This window comes from Scylla paramamosain, chromosome 5 (assembly GCF_035594125.1).
Source record: "Scylla paramamosain isolate STU-SP2022 chromosome 5, ASM3559412v1, whole genome shotgun sequence".
In the NCBI taxonomy this organism is placed as follows: domain Eukaryota; kingdom Metazoa; phylum Arthropoda; class Malacostraca; order Decapoda; family Portunidae; genus Scylla; species Scylla paramamosain.
This window is the reverse complement of record NC_087155.1, coordinates 29,741,429-29,760,055: the sequence shown is the minus strand read 5'-3', so window position 1 is coordinate 29,760,055 and position 18,627 is coordinate 29,741,429. Positions and strand designations below refer to the sequence as shown.

Genomic DNA, 18,627 nt, shown 5'->3' with positions numbered 1-18,627 from the left:
AGACGATGAAAGAATTTTAATTAAAGGTATGTTTATGAAGTGCAGGTGAGAGTTTGCGAGATGGAGATGGTGTTGTTCCGAGAGAGAGAGAGAGAGAGAGAGAGAGAGAGAGAGAGAGAGAGAGAGAGAGAGAGAGAGAGAGAGATGGTGGGGACGGATGAGTGTGAAAGGTGAACGAGTCGAGAGAGAGAGAGAGAGAGAGAGAGAGAGAGAGAGAGAGAGAGAGAGAGAGAGAGAGAGAGAGAGAGAGAGAGAGAGAGAGAGAGCTAACAAGTTAATATAGAAAGTCATATATACTTTTTTTTCATGAACCCATGAAGAGTGTAAGCCTCTTTTTATCCTCGTGAATAAAAGTGAACGATCGAACATTCAGGCGATATTGTGTGACGGAACGAGCGCGCTGACGTGTGGCGCTCCGAGAGAGGACGAATATTCTGCTTCATGAGTACCCGGCGCTGATGTTGAGCCAAGGGATATTCAGTACCTTTCTCTCTCTCTCTCTCTCTCTCTCTGATGGGTAATAAAGCAGCAAGTAAGTAATGGTAACAAACATAGAACCTTGCAACTCTCATCCCGTCCTAGCATCGTGTTATGAGACAGGCATTCCACAAGACAAGATGCTCAGATTGCATGGAATCCACATGATCTGATGTGCGTCACAAGCCAAAAGGAAATTTTGAATAGAATAAACTGCCTTTCGTGTTTTTTCTCTACCATCGAAATCCCTACGGCTTTATCTATTATAAACTAAAGAAACTAGCCTCCAAACAGCCTCGGCTCTGGGAATAATTAACAGATTATTAGCAGATCTCCATTTTGTTTTCTATTGTGAGAGTTCATGATTAGCACGGTCACCAGGTGAGTTGGATAGCGCATATGTAGTCAATGGAAGATAAAGAGTTGGGAGGTGGACGTCTCTCCTGCTGCACCATTAAAAAGAGGAAGATATTATTGAAACAAGTGATCAATCTCCAATAGAAATAAGAAGATAACCAGCCTCTCAGAGTAATAAATAATTAATCACTTGTGTAAAAACAATCACTGATGTAAGAATATGCACCATGAAGTAATAATTGTAAGGTGCATTCAAATAAGCGCCAAAAGGACATGATTACTATGAAAGTACAAGCACGTGTCCAATACCTGCCCCTCGGCAACAACAACCAGCTTCATTGCGATGATGTAGAGAATATATTAACTACTGAAACTCGCCAACATTAATGTAAAGCAATAATAAATATTACTGGCAACAGGAAGCCACAGGTAGCAATACTAAGTGCAGTTTCCTCCCCTCCCTCTCGCCAGTTCGGTTGCCTTCCTATCCTTCCCTCCTAGTTCCGTTCTGCTGTTGCCTAACTCAAGTTCTCCCTCACACCTTCAGAAACCCAAAGCACTTGGACAAGACAAAATAGGGTAGCAAGCCAACATGTAATAATATAAATAACAAGTAATCCAACGTTTAATAATAAAAAATAACAAATAATGATATAAATGATTGTCAAAAATAGTAAACTAGGATCTCCACGCAGGTTAAGAAATAAAAAAAATATTGGAACAAGTACTCAACCTCATAGTTTAAAGTCGTCATTTTCCAAGATAAAGAAATAACGGATTTATCATACAACTCAAATAAGGCATACTCAGATTATACAAATGATCATGTAGTAAAGGACGTAACTATGCAAAAAACACCACCACTACCTACTTCTCCATGAGAGTGACTGCCGCCGCCTCCTTTACTTGACATTTAAATCTACCTTTATCAGCTTCATCTTTACACTCACCGGGCAGCTGAACACCTCTCCGGCACGCCATCATCGTCACCGTCACGTCATCGGAGGCAAGGTAATCACAGAGTGAGCTACATTCCTAATAACTGGAGGAAAATTAATAATTATCCGCGCCAACGATTTCACCTCTCCAAGGAACACCGCGGAATGTCACATAATTACATAACGATCAAGCTGGCAATACTTCCTGGCGCGCTGCTATCTTCATTCCTAATAAAAGTGATTGAGATTTTTTTTTTCTGTGCTTCTCCAACCAAACACTGATGAAAAATTAAGTCTAAGCACTAGTGTTTCCTTTAATGTTGGGAGACTGATAGTGATTACAAATAAATAAAAGATGTCTTGTGCTACGCCTTAGCTTATTTATTTAGTAGCAGTTTCATCAATGATAATTTCAACGCGATTATCAAACACAATATGCTCTCTCTCTCTCTCTCTCTCTCTCTCTCTCTCTCTCTCTCCAAGAAAATTTATCCCCTACTTAACGAAAATAAGGACATTAGCTTTGGGAAGGGAACAGCAGCAGTAGCAACGCAGGTGAAGAAAGATGAATTACGATATGAGAGACGGACAGACAACCCAGAGCAGAGCAGGTAAACAGACAGCCAGACAGACAGACAGAAAGGTTGAATCTTCCCATAATTACCGAGGCATAAGATTTGATAGCACAGCAGCAGTAGGGGGAGAATAAAAGTATCAGGGTGTGGGAAGCTCGGCATGGCATAAAAGTAGAGGGTTTATGATAATGGTAGCACTGAATTTCGAGGAGAAAGAGGATTCACTGTACTGCAAAGGGTGGGGGGGGGAAGTAATGTCCTGGGATATGGTAGTACTGCAGTGGAGGCGAGTCGATGTTTAGACACTGGTAACACTTGCGGGAGACGAAAGGTGTGTTGCGTATTACCATTTCTGCTGAGGAGGAGAAGAGGGAGAGGGTGAGCGTGGTGCTAGTGCCGCTCCCAGCTGTGGATTAAGAGCGTTGACAGAAAGAGGATGCTTAATACTTGCAATATTAAAGTGAGAGGGAAGGGTTGCGCTGCTGGGTGTTGGTGAGGCTTTAGTAATCAACACAGGAAAACTACCAAATTCTCCTGGCAAGAAAAGAAAAAAAAAAGTAAAAATAAATAAACAACATTAAACAAATAAGGAAAACGGATAAATAAATAAATAAATACAAATAAAACTATAAATAAAGCTCAGGAGCGCCATATATTTCATACAAAATTGGAGAGGAAAAACGAAACAACTTAAGAATTCTTACACCTCTGTATTCATTCTTTTTTTTCAGCTTTAAAATTATTCGCATTATACAAACAAATGTAACAGCCTCAGTGCCATACTGTCAATTGTTGATTTGATTACTAAAACCCATGTGATAAAATCAGTGATGGTGACGCTGTCATAATAGGATGTGTTGGTGCAAACTTTTCATCCTACATCACAGTAACATCACAGCAAATATTAAATTGTGTGGATTCCAACACATTAGATTTACTGCTACTCATACAGAGGTAAGCCTTATATTTTCTTTCTTATTTACTTATTTATTTATATTTTAATGTTTATAGAAAAAAATATATATTATAATAAGGGATGTTACAAGAAGCCCTCTGGCCTATACGTGGCAGTCCCTGTATAATTTTCTTTGTTATTACCTTATCTTTCATCTTATTACTATTTTTACTGTTACTGGAGTGTCAGTAGAACAAAAGGACTGGTATACCTGAAATGAAATGATGTTCACGATGTTTCTGGTGTGTGTTATGTAAATGAGTCAAATGCCGCTAATCAAGTGAATGGTACTACTTAATGACGCAACAAGAATTACGCACACTAGACAGTTGTCCTCGTGAACAAGAACTGTTCTAAACATGTGAAATAGTACAATAGTTACTCTCGCTACGCAAGGATTTGCACGCATTTTATATATACATTACATAATATTTCCTTTTCATTTACTTCAAATGGCTAGACTTTAACATATCTTTTTATTATAAACTATGCATAAATATGTTTTTGACTGTCAGACAAAATAAATAGAAAAATAAATGGAAAACAAATAAACAAATAGAAGAAAAAATATATGAATATAAATAAGTCGATAAAGCTTTTTACAAATCATTGATAGTATTAGTATTTAGGTTTTTGACTTGCCATTTGAAGTTAAGCTCTCTCTCTCTCTCTCTCTCTCTCTCTCTCTCTCTCTCTCTCTCTCTCTCTCTCTCTCTCTCTCTCTCTCTCTCTCTCTCTCTCTCTATATATATATATATATATATATATGTATATAGTTTCTAATTATTCTGCTTGTTAAGCTTGTTTGCTGTCCTTTGGCTATTATTTCAGTTTTGTTTATTTATTCATCTACTCTGCTTCATGCGTCACACATAACATATTTTGAAGTACACTTAATGGCTCAATGGAAAAAAAAAATTTAATGAATATTGACTTTCCATTTACTGTACTGGATAAAAAAAAAAAAAATTAAAGTATCACATTTTTTTTTTCTCTTTGCACTGGTATAAAAAAGGCGTCTATGAGTATTAGGAAAATGTGTGATGCAGAGAAGGAACAACACAGTAAATTATGTATTATTATTATTATTATTATTATTATTATTAGATGACTGAAGTTTATCATTTTAGGAAATATATTAGTGAATTACAAATTTCAAGGCCCATACACACATGAAACTCTTAATTTACGTAAAAGTCATTAATAATGTATGACGTAGTAATTTGGTAATAATCGTATCAATAAATATTTTTGTTTGTGCTGTTAGTGGCTTTAAAGACGGCCTGTCATGGCGACACACACACATACACACACACACACACACACACACACACACACACACACGCTCAAACTACTGATAAATGTTGATGGGACTTATTTAACTATTAATCTGCATTAATCACAAAAAATAAGTGTCGTATTACTCGTGTATGTTGAAAATATTTAGCTTACATTTCATATACGTTTATACAGTTACTGTGATGCCGTGTGATATGTTTATCGGAGAGAGAGAGAGAGAGAGAGAGAGAGAGAGAGTGTGTGTGTGTGTGTGTGTGTGTGTGTGTGTGTGTGTGTGTTTTACCCGATGTACGATAATTTTTCCAGGGTACGATGTTTTCATTTTCATTTACGCATGAATGACATTCCATGATGTTACTCTGCAAATTATGTATCTATATGATTTCATCTACTATCGTTGTTGCTAGAACTTCCATAATTCAGTGTTGATAAAGTGCCATGCACAGCTGAAAAAGAATGACACGATATAACGTAAGTGCTAGGTAGATGACTAATGCATAGCACAAGACGCTACATATCTCATTTAACTTGATTTAAGAATGATATACAAACTCATTCATACTCAAAAGGAGATATAGATATCGAGTCTGTGAAAAATTACCGCCAATCATGTTTTTTTTCAAGGAAAGGAAGGAAGGAAGGTAGAAATGCGCAGTGAGTATCATGTACTTTTACGTCACTCCACGCTGTGCCTCTGATGTGAGCATGCAGTCGCGAGTGATTGCTTCCTTCCGAACTTACTTTTATTTATTTTTTTTGAGTGCAGCTTGTTGTGTGATGTTCCTGCTGTTGATGCCGGGACTAGGACGATGATGGTGTGTCGGAGAAGTGTTCAGCTGCCTGGTGAGTGCAAAGATGAAGTAGATAAAGGTAGATTGAAATGCCCGGTTCGGTAGGCGGCGGCTGTCACTGTCATGGAGGGCCTGGTGATGGAGGTGTTATTTTACTTTTCCATTAGCGATAGCCTTTAGCTTCTCATTTGCGGCATTTGCATATGTCCCTGTTTTTTTTCATATTATGACGAACCACACTCGTTTTCTCTTAGGAGGTTGGTTACTATACGAGGTTAAATACTTGTTCTAATATTATTTTCTCATTTCCTGTTCAGGTGAGGCTTGGGGCTATTTGTCATCCAGTATTGCTTGTTTCCTTTATGCTATATTGTGTATATTTTCGGTGTGGTGTGAATGTCTGAGGGTGCAGGGGCGGGTTGTGGGTAGGTGGTGGGGAACGAAGCAAGGAGCTAGGGAAGAGGAGGAGAGCGTGGAGGGCTGAGGTAGGGCCAAGGGACACTGCATGTAACTATTTCTCCACACTTGTGGCCTCCTGTTTGTTGATATTTCTTGGCTGTTTGGCTTAATATTGCAGAGTTGAACTATCAAATATATTATGTGGTTAAATTAAGTGCAGGTGGGGCGTTTAAATATGGCGGTACCAGGTGTAAGTGCCGGCTTCCCGGATGTGTGACGTCAGGTAAGCGTCGAGTTCTGATTGGTGCTCAGGTTTGAGGTGCGCAGGTCACGTAATAGGAACCGCGCCCAGTGATTGGCTTTTCAGAAAGTAAGTGAACAAGCTTCTGCATGCCTTGAAAAGCCTGTTGGGAGAAAAAAAATATAGGCTTGCTATTATTGTAGGTTTTTGTATTACTACTAGTACTACTACTACATGCAATGCCAAGAATTCACTGGTAATTAGTTGCTGCTAGGTAGGCATTAATTCGAGGTACTGAACTAGCAGTGACGTTGACAAGTAGTTCGCCGGTTAAACACTTGTCATTATATGTGATCGGGAGGAATGAATGTTGAATTATAGTTTTATATTAGTAGTTGGATTCCAAAGGTGAAATGAGGTGGGCACTAAGGTATTAAGTATTAATTTATTATTATTAAGTAATTTACCACTGTTAAGGTGGTTATAGAGATGTCGGATAGGCTGGAGAGGCGCAGACGGAGGCCAGCAAGATAGGCAGCTTAATTTTGGTCAAAGATTTTTTAGTCGTCACTACAGCACCTCGAAAAGTGAGACATTTACCATGCTCGAGCTGTGTACAGAATGTGGGCTGTGGATCACTGTGCTCTTGATGAATTACCAAGCTTGCTGCCTGCACCTTCTACAAACTCGATGCCGTGATTGGTGTCAAGGAGAGGCAAGCGAGGCGAGGCGGAGGGCAGGCGTGGTGGGGGTGGCGTCATGGTAGGGACAAGATACACGCTCAATCCTCGATCCAGCGTAACACGCTCAATCCTCTATCCAGCGTAATGCATATGATGCTTTAAGTATAGGATATTTTTAGTTATGACGCTGTGTGCAAGAAAAAAAAAGTGGTTGATGAAAATTTAATCATTATGTATTACTGCAATTTTGTGCAGTACACATATATATTGACATATATAGTAGTTCTCTGGTCTTATATCTCATTATTTGGAGTATTTTGAACCCTCGCATTAGTTATTGGAAATCGACAATAGCGTCGGCAACAAATAATTACTTACGTAGTAGTCCACACAGCGAGGTGGCGGCGGCGGCTTTGAACATCTGATAGACGGGAGTGAGGAGGTACTCCCTCACTTCCTTTCTTCCTGCTGCCGTACGAGTAACTTCCTTGGCATATATATTAGGAATCTTAGACTTTGCTGAAGTTTCTGAAGTATTGGTGTTTAGTTATGGATGGATGGATCTTGAATGCTTTTTGTTCACGCTGCAGACTTGACTGGTACCGCGTAGCCAACTCTTTACGTTAACCGTCGTCTTGCCACCTTTCTGACTACCTAGCTGTGTTTCTGCCAACTTTTGAAATACTGTTTCATTTACTTCAAGCAATGCTCCATAGTTGTGGAGTGCTGGTGGTGTGATGTGGGTGATAGTTAACTGTTAATTATCCTGAATAGCCAGGTACTTCATTGAAATTTAATAAAAGGTTTGGTCGGTCTTTGAGAACTAAGTGTTATTGCCACTATGATGTTTAATAGTTTTTTTCTTCAGCTGTAGGTGTGGCGGTGGCCCTGAGTAAGTGTGTGCTGGTATGGCTAATGACCACGACTTTCCTCAGGCATCAATGATAATAATAATAATAATAATAATAATAATAATAATAATAGTAATAACAATATTAATAATAATAATATTTGTTGGAACATTATAGTTATTATTATTATTATTATCATCATCATCATCATCATCATCATCATCATCATCATCATCATCATCATCACTGCCGGACATTAGGATGTTAGGTTATTACACTACGTAGTTACCAAAGGAAAAGGAATCGTTAGCCTGACGCTCTAATTTTTACTTCACCTTCAGTCACTTTTCTTTTTTTAAAAGCGGTGTCATTATCCACTTGTATATGTCGTGATCACTGTTTCCTTTCCCTTCAGTTAATTATAATGTTGACGCAGAGCTCAACGATTAACTTATCCTAATTAAGTTGTCAGCGTTAAGTGGAATGTCCTCCACATTGTTTGCCGCGTAGCCTCTCCACGCCAGGCCCAGCACTGTTACCGCTACTTGTGGCCCGGCGCTCCAACGTTAACATTCTTGAACAAGTTTCTGATCCGCAAGACAGTAGATTAAGTACACACACACACACACACACACACACACACACACACACACACACGTAATTGTTTTTATCTACCTAATTATATATAGGATTGAATCTATTTCATTGTATTTTGTCTTTTAATACTGTTTTATCATAATTGTTTTTTTAAACTATGAGTGTTTTTGGCACACATGACTTTTAGCAGTAATATACTATTGCACTAGATTATTGTCATGTCAAGGAAGGTAAGTTATTTCACATGCTTCAGTTATTTGACAACTTTTTTCCTCTAAGATGATTAGGTGCTGTAATATATACTCATTAATGTTAATCTTTCCTCTTCCTTCAGACACATTTATAAAGCTTGTTAATAGTATTTTTTTTTCCTCTCTGCATTTCACTGTTCTTTAGTGCAGCCTGTCGTCTTGCTTCATTCATGGCTGAGGTCTCTCAAGCAAGACTGGGCACACCTCTTAAAGACTCCTTGTCCTTTCTGAATTTTCAGTTTTTGTATTCATTTGTTTGTTTGTTTGTTTGTTTGTTTGTTTGTTTGTTTGTTTGTTTGTTTGTTTGTTTATTTGTTTATTTATTTATTCATTTATTTATTCATTTATTTTTTTATTTAAGCCAACACTGCTGAATCTTCAAGTTTTGTTCTCATGAATTATATAACTATCTTTGTTTCCTATCTCGTCATTGATGTCTATAAATTATATTCTTTTTCAGTATTCCTAATTTTCTCATTCATGAATTTTAATTTATTCAGATTCATGCGGTCTGCTGGTTATTCATTATTAAACATATGATGATCTCCCTGACAGATTCTTACCTAAGCACTTCTTGTTCATAGTATGTAATCCCATTCTGGCATCTTTACTTTCTTCTAGAACTAAATTACTTGGCATTTCTTTAATTGAATTCCATGTGCCATCTAGTCTCATTCATAGAGATTTTGTGATATTATGTATCCGGTTTTTCGTGTGTGTGTGTGTGTGTGTGTGTGTGTGTGTGTGTGTGTTTAGCATGACCATCAGACATTCATGTGACAAGCGATATCATTCACAGTACATCATTAGTAATTATATATATAAAAAAAGTTCCCAACATTGAATTCTGTGGAGCACAATTTTGTCATCTCTCCAGGACTATCCAGAATTTTCCTCTTGCATCGTTTTCTTTCCACTTTTTCTGACGAGATTCTGCATCTAAAGCAGCAGGCTTCCCTGGATGCCTCCTTTGTATTCAAGTTTCCATATTAATCTCCCAAGAGAAAGTCTTGTAAGAGTACTCTTTTTTTTTAAGTATGCTCGCTTCCTGTCCTCTTGATATTACTTCTGCCACTGCCAAAGCAGAATCCGATATGCATTTGTGTGTGACAACCTCTCCCTCCCTGTCCTCCACACACTCGCCGGGTTAACAAACACTTCTTGCTAACTACACTCCAAACACTTCAGTCACAAAGTGTGCCAGACTCATCATTATTCATGACCACGTCGTACTGTTTATTGCTGCGTCATTGACCTTAACTGTGAGTGAGTGTGTGTGCGTGTGTGTGTGTGCTGTTCGGCGCGGCTGTGTACACTTTATGGCATCACGTGTGTACTGAACCCGCCTAGGCTGCCCGGCAACGACCCGTGAAATATTCAGAACACAGATGCAATTTGTAACTCGTGCTGTATTTTTGGCTGCCAGCGATAAGCAATTTGGTTTGGCCACTCATCAGCTGCACACGGCGGGCATCGCGTGGCTCCTCCCCTCACCCCCGAGCCTTTGTGCCTTTATTACTGACGTTTGTTATTTATTCGCTTCCTGAGTACACACACACACACACACACACACACACACACACACACACACACACACACACACACACACACACACAGGGCAAAAATGTGCCTACGTTTTTTTTACAGTCATAGTAGTAACAAGAAAATAGTCCGACCATTACTTATGAAGCAGAAATTTTTGGGGTTTCTTTTTGTAGCATTAACAATTCCTTCACAAAATGGTTGGATTTTTTTTTTGTGGGGGGGAGGGAGATGGGGAGGGAGGCTCTTTAAAAGTGTGTGTGTGTGTGTGTGTGTGTGTGTGTGTGTGTGTGTGTGTGTTGTTTGATTGTTACTTCGTTCATTCGGTGGTTCGTTCTATGTATGTCTGAGAGGCTGTCTATTAATAATGTCTTTTCTTGTGGGTCACACACACACACACACACACACACGTCACATTAGACGAGAACATTGGGGTTACATAATAATACATTTAGTAATACATAATATACACTTCGATAAGAATCCATCGAGGTACGGGGGAGGAGCGTGAGTAGTTTAGGTAATGAGGGTGTAGAAGGTGTAGCAGCGCCAAGTATCCACACCTGGCCGCGCCCGGGGGGGGAGTAAGTGTAGGGTACTAGGTGTAAGTTATGGTGGGAATAATTGTATGTGGTGACAGGTGATGATGAGCAGACACGGTTTTGTAGAATAGAGGCGTGAGTGAAGGTTAGGCTGGGTAAAGGAGCGAGGACAAGAGGGTGTGGCTGAGTACCGGGTCTGTGATGTATTTATGTTATATCTCTACCTGCTCTTTCATCTTACTAAGGGATAGCTTGTGCTGGGTTGAGCTTTTGTTAGATTAGTCATCTTAATAATCCTAATTTATCGAAAAATTAACCTAATTTTACCTTATCCATACCAAAACTAACCAAACTTGACTTAATTTAATCAAACTTCAGCTGACCAAGTCTAATCCAGTCTCTTCTAATCGTAACGTAGCCTAGCAGTTTACCCCAACATAACCTATCCAGTACCTGCCCAGTTTAACTTTTTTTTTTAATCTGATCTAACCCAAAAGAACTAAATTCAACAAAGTCAAACTTTATCTTAACATACATAACATTTTTTTTTTTTTATCTAACAGCCCATTTTCAGCTTTACTTAACTTTCCATAACGTAATCTAATCGAATTGTAGCAGGGGTGGCTGATCTTTTTTTTTATTTTAGTCAGTTACCTAACGCTCACATCACCATTCAAGTACAGTGTATATTGTCATTGAAATCAAACATAGCTTTGAGAACCACCGCTTCATCATCCAGGAAATGAATGATAGCAGTACCAGGATTGTATCTCCCCCTGCCTGCGAAATCCTTGGTTTTGTGCTGCGGCCACTGAGCCTCGGCGTCCCAGGTGGTCAGGAAGATATTACGTATATATTCTCGAGGAAAGAAATATGCAGATGCAATACGAAGGATGAACTGTAGTCCTGATAGAATATTGCAGGAATAAGGAAATGCGACGGAAAGGAATAAGACTGAGACGTGAGGAGGAAATGGAGAAGGTGGAGGAGAGGTGATGAGAAAGTGTGAAGTGGCTGAGATGGAGGAGGCGAGAGGTGGCTGGAGGCGTGAGAGGTTGAGTGTGAGGGGTGATAGAGGCTTGTTGAAGGGAAGTAGAGGGGCTGGAGGGTGAGGAGCAGAGAGCAGGGGCCTAGTGAAGGGACTGAAGGAGCTAAGAGGGTAAGGGGCAAAATGCATCAATGGAAGAGGCTCACTAAAGGGAACTGAAGGGGCTCAGTAAACTAAGAACAAAGTGCATGAGTGGGTGAGCTCTGCTGAAAGGGATTGCAGGGGCTCGCGGTGTTCAAGAAGCATAGGTAGCAAAGTGAAGGTCTTCGGGGTATTCAGGTGTTCTCATCAGACCTACGAGAGACACAAGGTAATCCAGTAAGTCCTCGGAATTGTTTACTAATACGCTCCACCGGTCGCCCCTGCTCGACTGATCCCTGGTGGAGCTGTGGACTGAACATCTTAAAGGCGTCCTGCAGCCTCCCTTCCTCCCTTCCCTCTCTCCCTCTTTCCCTTCTCCCTGTGTAGGTTGTCCGCGCGTGACCCACCTACCCACCTGCTGTGTCTCGGCTGCTGTTTATGAAGACCTTTATGTCGCCACAGATTTTCTTTCCTCCTCGTAAGCTTCGCCGAGCCAGTATTTACCGTCGACAGGCCGCCTCTGAGTGGAGTGTGTCAGGCTCCAGCGGCCCGGCCTGCTTGCGTGCATGCTGCTAATTTGCCCCGCTTGGGTGGCGGAGGCTGGGCGGCACCACGTGGAAAAAGGCGATGTTTCTGGCGTGTTCCGTGGCTCTTGCTGCTGTAGTCTCTGTAACTACTTTAAATGTCTGCTTGTTTTCGTCACTTTGTATTTTTTTTTTTTTTTCACTGTCTCTATCACTGTATCACCACGACTTTACCAAACGTCCTGCTCTCTTAATGGTTGGCCTGTTTCTGCTGCGTTCCTCGGGTTTGCATGGGACGTAATACGAATTGATTCAGTGTCTCCGAGGCGCGGGTGTTAGCTAATGAAATAATTGCACCCAGATGGCATGGTGTGACGTTCATTGCTCGGAATTTTTCTCGTCTTATGCCAGTTAGCCTTGTTAAGTTTTGCTGGACGATTAAATAACTAACCCGACCATCTTCTTACCATATTTACATACAGTGGCGTTCTCGAGGCTAGCATCCTCTTAAGTTTTCGCCTCATAGTTCAGTAATGTAATGTGTCTTTGTTAACTACATTGCTGGTGTGATAACTGTGGTACACTACTACTACTACTACTACTACTACTACTACTACTACTACTGCTGCTGCTGCTGCTGCTGCTGCTGCTGCTGCTAACTGTGCATTATCTTTTATAACAACAACAGCAACAACTTAACAATCTCAATATGAACATGAAGATGGTGCGCTGATAGTAGTAATGATAGTGATGATAATTATAATAATAATAAAGATAATAATAATAATAATAATAATAATAATAATAATAATAATAATAATAATAATAATAATAATAATAATAATAATTCACTGGGCTCTGTTTTATATGATATGATGAACTGTATTCTTTTTTTATCTATCTCTCGCTTATAGTATTCGGTGGCTATTTGTACGGCTAATAGATGCATCAAAACTATATTATTTGATTAAAGGGAATCAAGAGAAAATGAATTTGTTTGCAATGGAGATTTTATTTCGGATCAAAACTATTTTTTTCTTCTCTTACTCTGACATGGTGGTGGTGTTTTTTGATGTTTGTGTTGTTGTTGTTGTTGTTGTTGTTGGTGGTGGTGGTGGTGATGGTGATGGTGGTGGTGGTGGTGGTGGTGTCATTATTTTTATTTTTATTGTTGTTACTCTTGTTATTCTTGCCTTTGATGTTTGTTGTTGCCTTTACCGTTACTTTTGTTCATGTTATTGATGTTTTTGCCGCTGTTATTGTTCCTTTTACTGCCGCTGTTATTGCTCATGGGCGTTGCCGTGAGTGTAACCATAACCAAGTGCCACGGGGGTTGCCTGAGGGTGTGCAGGGGAAGAAGGGAGGAGGGGAGGTTGAGTAGACACTGCAAGCTGGTACGAGGGGAGGAGAATGACACATGTAGCCGTAGCGAGACGTGTGGGCGTGGCGAGTGGGCTTGGGAACATGATAAAGTATGCAGCTGTGTGACGGCGGCCAAACATGAGCGGGGGTGCTGGTGGGGAGTGCCGGAGAGGTGACTGGGGGTAACTAAGAGACTAGACTGGCAGGGAAATGTGTACGGGGGGGGGTTACTTGCGTGCTGGCCAGATGCAAGGGCGAAGTGAGTGGTAATAGAGGCAAATGGTGATCAGAGTTTGCTGGGGCGGGACATGTAGTAGTTGCCTTGCTTAGAGGTGAGATGGGAGGAAGAGAGGGTAAGGTATGATGTGCAGTGGTGCGGCGGGGGTCACTGTGTCTGTAGGTCAAGGACAGTGAGGCCTAAAGGTGGCTGGCCTTGTATGTGGGTGGAGGGTTAGGTGATGCTTTTCATAATCGGATCTTCTCTATTTTCCTTGACTAACTAGTATATAATTTAGTGTACATATGAGAATTTATTTCACAACCTAACCTAACTTGTGCCTTTATTTATAAGTTGGTATATGCGTACTATATAGGTATGTATTTGCTTTTTTTATTTTTTTTGTTTCTTTACAAATTTATGATTGTGCAACCATTGTTTTGTCTTCAAATTTAGCATACATTATATCAGTTTTTTTTTCTGTAGGTTAGTTTATATTATAACTTTTCTGTAACTAATTGCAAATGTTTTTCCATAATCACTTCATTTTGTTAATTATCAAACTAAAAGCAGATCTCACAGTTTTCATATTGGTATCGGGATGTGTGCACGCTCTCATGTACAAACTATCTGCATGCTTGTTGACACTTCTCTTGTTGATCTGCTCACGCTGGCCGTTGTTCTTCGTTTTCCCGCTTATTTGACGGGCTGACACTTTCCTGTTCAGGCGTACTCTGTTGTTTTCATTAGTAGATGTATACTGTTAAATCCCTTGGCACTCCTTTAGCACCATTAACATAAATTCATAATCATCCTTATCTAATAGTAGTCATGGTGGTGGATTCAGTGAGTGTGTGGATGGTGCTGTTTGATGTGCTTGTATACCTGGTGATGACGATACTCCGCCTTGCTAGAAGATGCAATTGTGTGGTAGTGGCGAGGATGGCAGGGCGTGATCAGTGGACATGCTTAAGGTCTGTTATTATTAGTGGTGGTGTTTGGTTACAAGGGCAACCGGCACGCTAGTTAGAGCTTGGGTGTGAGTTAATCAGGTCGAAAGGAGGGTGGTGGTGGGGAGAGAGCGGACGTGTGTTATTTTGCTGAGAGACGAGTAGCATGTGTTTGCTGTTTTGAAGGGAGGGGAGCAGAGTTTTAATGAGGTGACCCAGAATGTGTGTGTGTGTGTGTGTGTGTGTGTGTGTGTGTGTGTGTGAGTCATCGAATGTGCATCATACTTATAACTCTCCGTGCGGTTCTCTTTTTAGTAGTTTTATTATATATACAGTCACACGCCAATACCCCAACGAGCAATAACACGCGCCCTTTTTCGTAAATTTACCGAGACATCCGTAGAGAGAGAGAGAGAGAGAGAGAAAGAGAGAGAGAGAGAGAGAGAGAGAGAGAGAGAGAGAGAGAGAGAGAGAGAGAGAGAGGGAGCAGCAGGGACGTAAGCTTGCGTAGGCGAATGCTCGCAGGAGGGGCTGAGAAGGATTGAGGTGGAGGGAGGCAGATGAATGGGGAGCCCTTGCAAATTACACACGCTGAAGCAGGATTACCGCGGTCAATCACTCATTCGGCGATGCAAGACTCCTTCATCATGGCGGGTGTTTTATCGGGAGGAGCAGGAGGCGGAGGAAAGCACCCCGTGGAGGAGGGATTAATGGAAGCAAGAATGAAGACGTAATGACGAAGTTTACAGCACTTGAGACATCGCCCTCCCTCCTCCTCCTCCTTCCAGCACGCCACACGTTTAGTAGTGAGCGTAGGTTGCGGCAGTTTGAAGTTTGGGATTACACGTGGTTGTGGGGATGAGCTGCGAGGCATGGAATGTGATAAGAGATGTATTTGGGAAGTGTGTGTTCTCTCTCTCTCTCTCTCTCTCTCTCTCTCTCTCTCTCTCTCTCTCTCTCTCTCTCTCTCTCTCTCTCTCTCTCTCACGAGGGATGCAGTGATTAAAATGATTCCCTCCCTTGTCGGTGCAAAGTGGAGGAGGGTCACAAGCCACAGCCCAGTCAAGTAAAAGTTGCGCAAAATTTAATTAAAGTATCAAATTAATACCGGAACAACAAAACACAAACAAAAACGCAACACTTTGGCTAAATAAAATGAAAGCACCACACCTTGAGAAGACCAGACTTCTTAAACTCTTGCCACTTCTTACACCGCGAGGTACGTACGTGGCGAGCCGGACACCAACATTCCTGCTGCTCTCAGGTGTGGGGAGAGGAAGGAGGCTCGTACTTTACAATGGCTGGAGGCAGGGAACGAGGCATTGGTATGTAGTGCAAGGTGTTTAAGGCAATCTCTAGTGTCGCATCTGAGGTGAAGAAAATTACTGTTAATAGCTCGATGACATGGAATTGATTGCTCGGAATTTCAAACAGCACCAAAAGTTTTATGTACTAATAGGCTGTTTGATTTCACTTCACTGCATATTAACTATAACGTAATAAAAACTAAGCAACGTACTAGGTATACGTAAGGTAAAGGAATTGCAACCTACGAAGTTATGATCTACTCGTGACGCTGCTGTTGAGAAGAGTACACATGTAGATTTGGCCTGGCTGGTTCCCTGTACACAGAGACACAGGGCAACAGTAGCATGAAAAACAGGGACTACAAGGCTGATGTGCCGCTCAGAGGACCTTATTCTAAAACACTTCTGCGCCGCATCCCCACTACATTCAAAAGACTGTAGTTGAAGTTACACGGTTTTTTAAGGGTGTTTTTACGGCTCTACTGACAGATTAACAAGATTTCTACATCATTAAAAGGAGAAACTCGTGCGAACCTGGTAAATCATATCTGCGGGCCTTTGAAGGTAGTCGTGATGAGAGAGCAGAGCGTTTCAGAACAGGGGCTGGAGTGTCGCCCCGGCCTTGAGAGTGCGTCAAGTGAGGCTGTGCATAAAGGATGGCCGTGTTGGAAACTGCACTGGTGGCGGTCAGGACAACTCGATGCACCAATGAGGTGTGGCTAACGGGACTTGTTCCTGTGTGGAATGGTGGGCAGGTGGTGGGGTCAGAGAGAGAGAGAGAGAGAGAGAGAGAGAGAGAGAGAGAGAGAGAGAGAGAGAGAGAGAGAGAGAGAGAGAGAGAGAGAGAGAGAGAGAGAGAAATTTTCCTCCCTCTTTTCCTATCTCTCTCTCTCTCTCTCTCTCTCTCTCTCTCTCTCTCTCTCTCTCTCTCTCTCTCTCTCTCTCTCTCTCTCCTCCTCCTCCTCCTCCTCCTCCTCCTCCTCCTCCTCCTCCTCCTCCTCCTCCTCCTCCTCCTCCACTACACACAGCCACCCACCCACCCACTCGCCCACCCTCACTTCTGTAATTATACGTGTTAAAAAGTAAATTGTTAATAAAAGAAAAATGAAAAAAAAATCATTTGTAAAATAGAGAAAAAAAATCACAACATATTTACATAATTTCGGTGTAACATTTAAACGTGTTGACACAAAAATGCAGGCTTTACATGTCAAGTCTTGTAGTGTCAACAGAATTCTAAACCTTTAATATATATATATATATATATATGGGTTTGTGCATTTGATATCAATATACTTGAAACTTCCGCCTCCTTTCGTAGATTTTATTACGCCATTAATTTTAACAGTACAGTTATAGGAGAGACTTTCAGTAGTTACCTTTTAGCAAAAAAATATTCCTTTTTTCACTAGTTTCTCACCGTGACCTGTATGTATAGACTCGTGCTTTCCCTGTCCGTTACTTTCCCAACTCGAGATTACCTGTCAGCCTGTACACCCCATCCACCTCACCTTTGTACATGTATGTCACGCGTATGGCAGGTGTTTTAGTAAGACATGCGCATACACACACACACACACACACACACACACACACACACATACATACACACACACACACACACACACACACACACACACACACACACACACACACACACACACACACACACACACACACACACACACACACACGGGTTGCGAGGAAGGAAGGAAGGAAGGAAGCAAAGTGTCCGGTGGGAATCTTACCCCCTCCTCCTCCTCCTCCTCCTCCTCCTCCTACTCCTCCTCCTCGTAAAGAAAGAGAAGACAAAAATATCGTGCAGTATTGTCTCGGTTTCGCGCCGTGCCCTTCAGGCTGCTGTGGCGGCGGCGGCGGCGGCGGCGGTGGTGGTGGTGGTGGTGGTGGTGGTGGGCGTGTCTAGCGTGTCTGGCGGTGGGGTGAGTGGCATAGTCTTGGTGGGCGTTCGGGGGGGGAGGTGCGCAAGAAAGGAGGTGGTGGTGGTGGTGGTGATGGCGTATGTCCTCTGATATTTGTGAGGGCGCGTAAGAGGAAATTGTCTTGGGTAAGAGAGAGAGAGAGAGAGAGAGAGAGAGAGAGAGAGAGAGAGAGAGAGAGAGAGAGAGAGAGAGAGAGAGAGAGAGAGAGAGAGAGAGAATACGTAATTAAGGTACACGCCACAAAGCCGTATTATGTAAAACGTTATTATTGGCGTGGGCCTTTAATGTGGCGGCGGCAGCAGGTTGCATCCTAATTAGCGGAAAGCGAGGGTTAGAGCGTTTGGCGGATTGCTGTTTATCGCTTCGTGCCTTTACGCACCTCTACTAATATGTAATAATTGTTGTGATTTGAAATGCACATGCTACCTCTACCTGGAAGTGCAAATTAATCAAAACAAATCCTCACCTCACCTGTCACAGCCCCTACCTGGAAAAAAATATTTATAGGATCACGGAAAGTCATGTGAGTTATTTTGGGGATTTGCCAGGATATGAATTTCACATGATACCTGTACCTGGAAGTGTTCATTAATGAGGATAAATCTTCAGTCAACCTGTCATAACAACTCCTACTTGGAAAAATATTGATAGGATAACGAGTATCAGTCACTCCAGGTATTTTTGGAATGCGCCAGGATAG

At 41.4% G+C, this 18,627-nt stretch overlaps 1 protein-coding gene across 1 annotated transcript in view; it reads right to left on the bottom strand.

Moving 5' to 3' along the window:
* The window catches only part of LOC135100811 (neurotrimin-like), a 158,788-nt gene extending 146,374 nt beyond the window's left edge, over positions 1-12,414 (bottom strand). The window contains exon 1 of the mRNA XM_064004158.1: positions 12,043-12,414. The gene's annotated coding sequence lies outside the window, so the exon portion shown is untranslated. The remainder of the gene's footprint in view (positions 1-12,042) is intronic.
* Between the last annotated feature and the right edge of the window lie 6,213 nt (positions 12,415-18,627).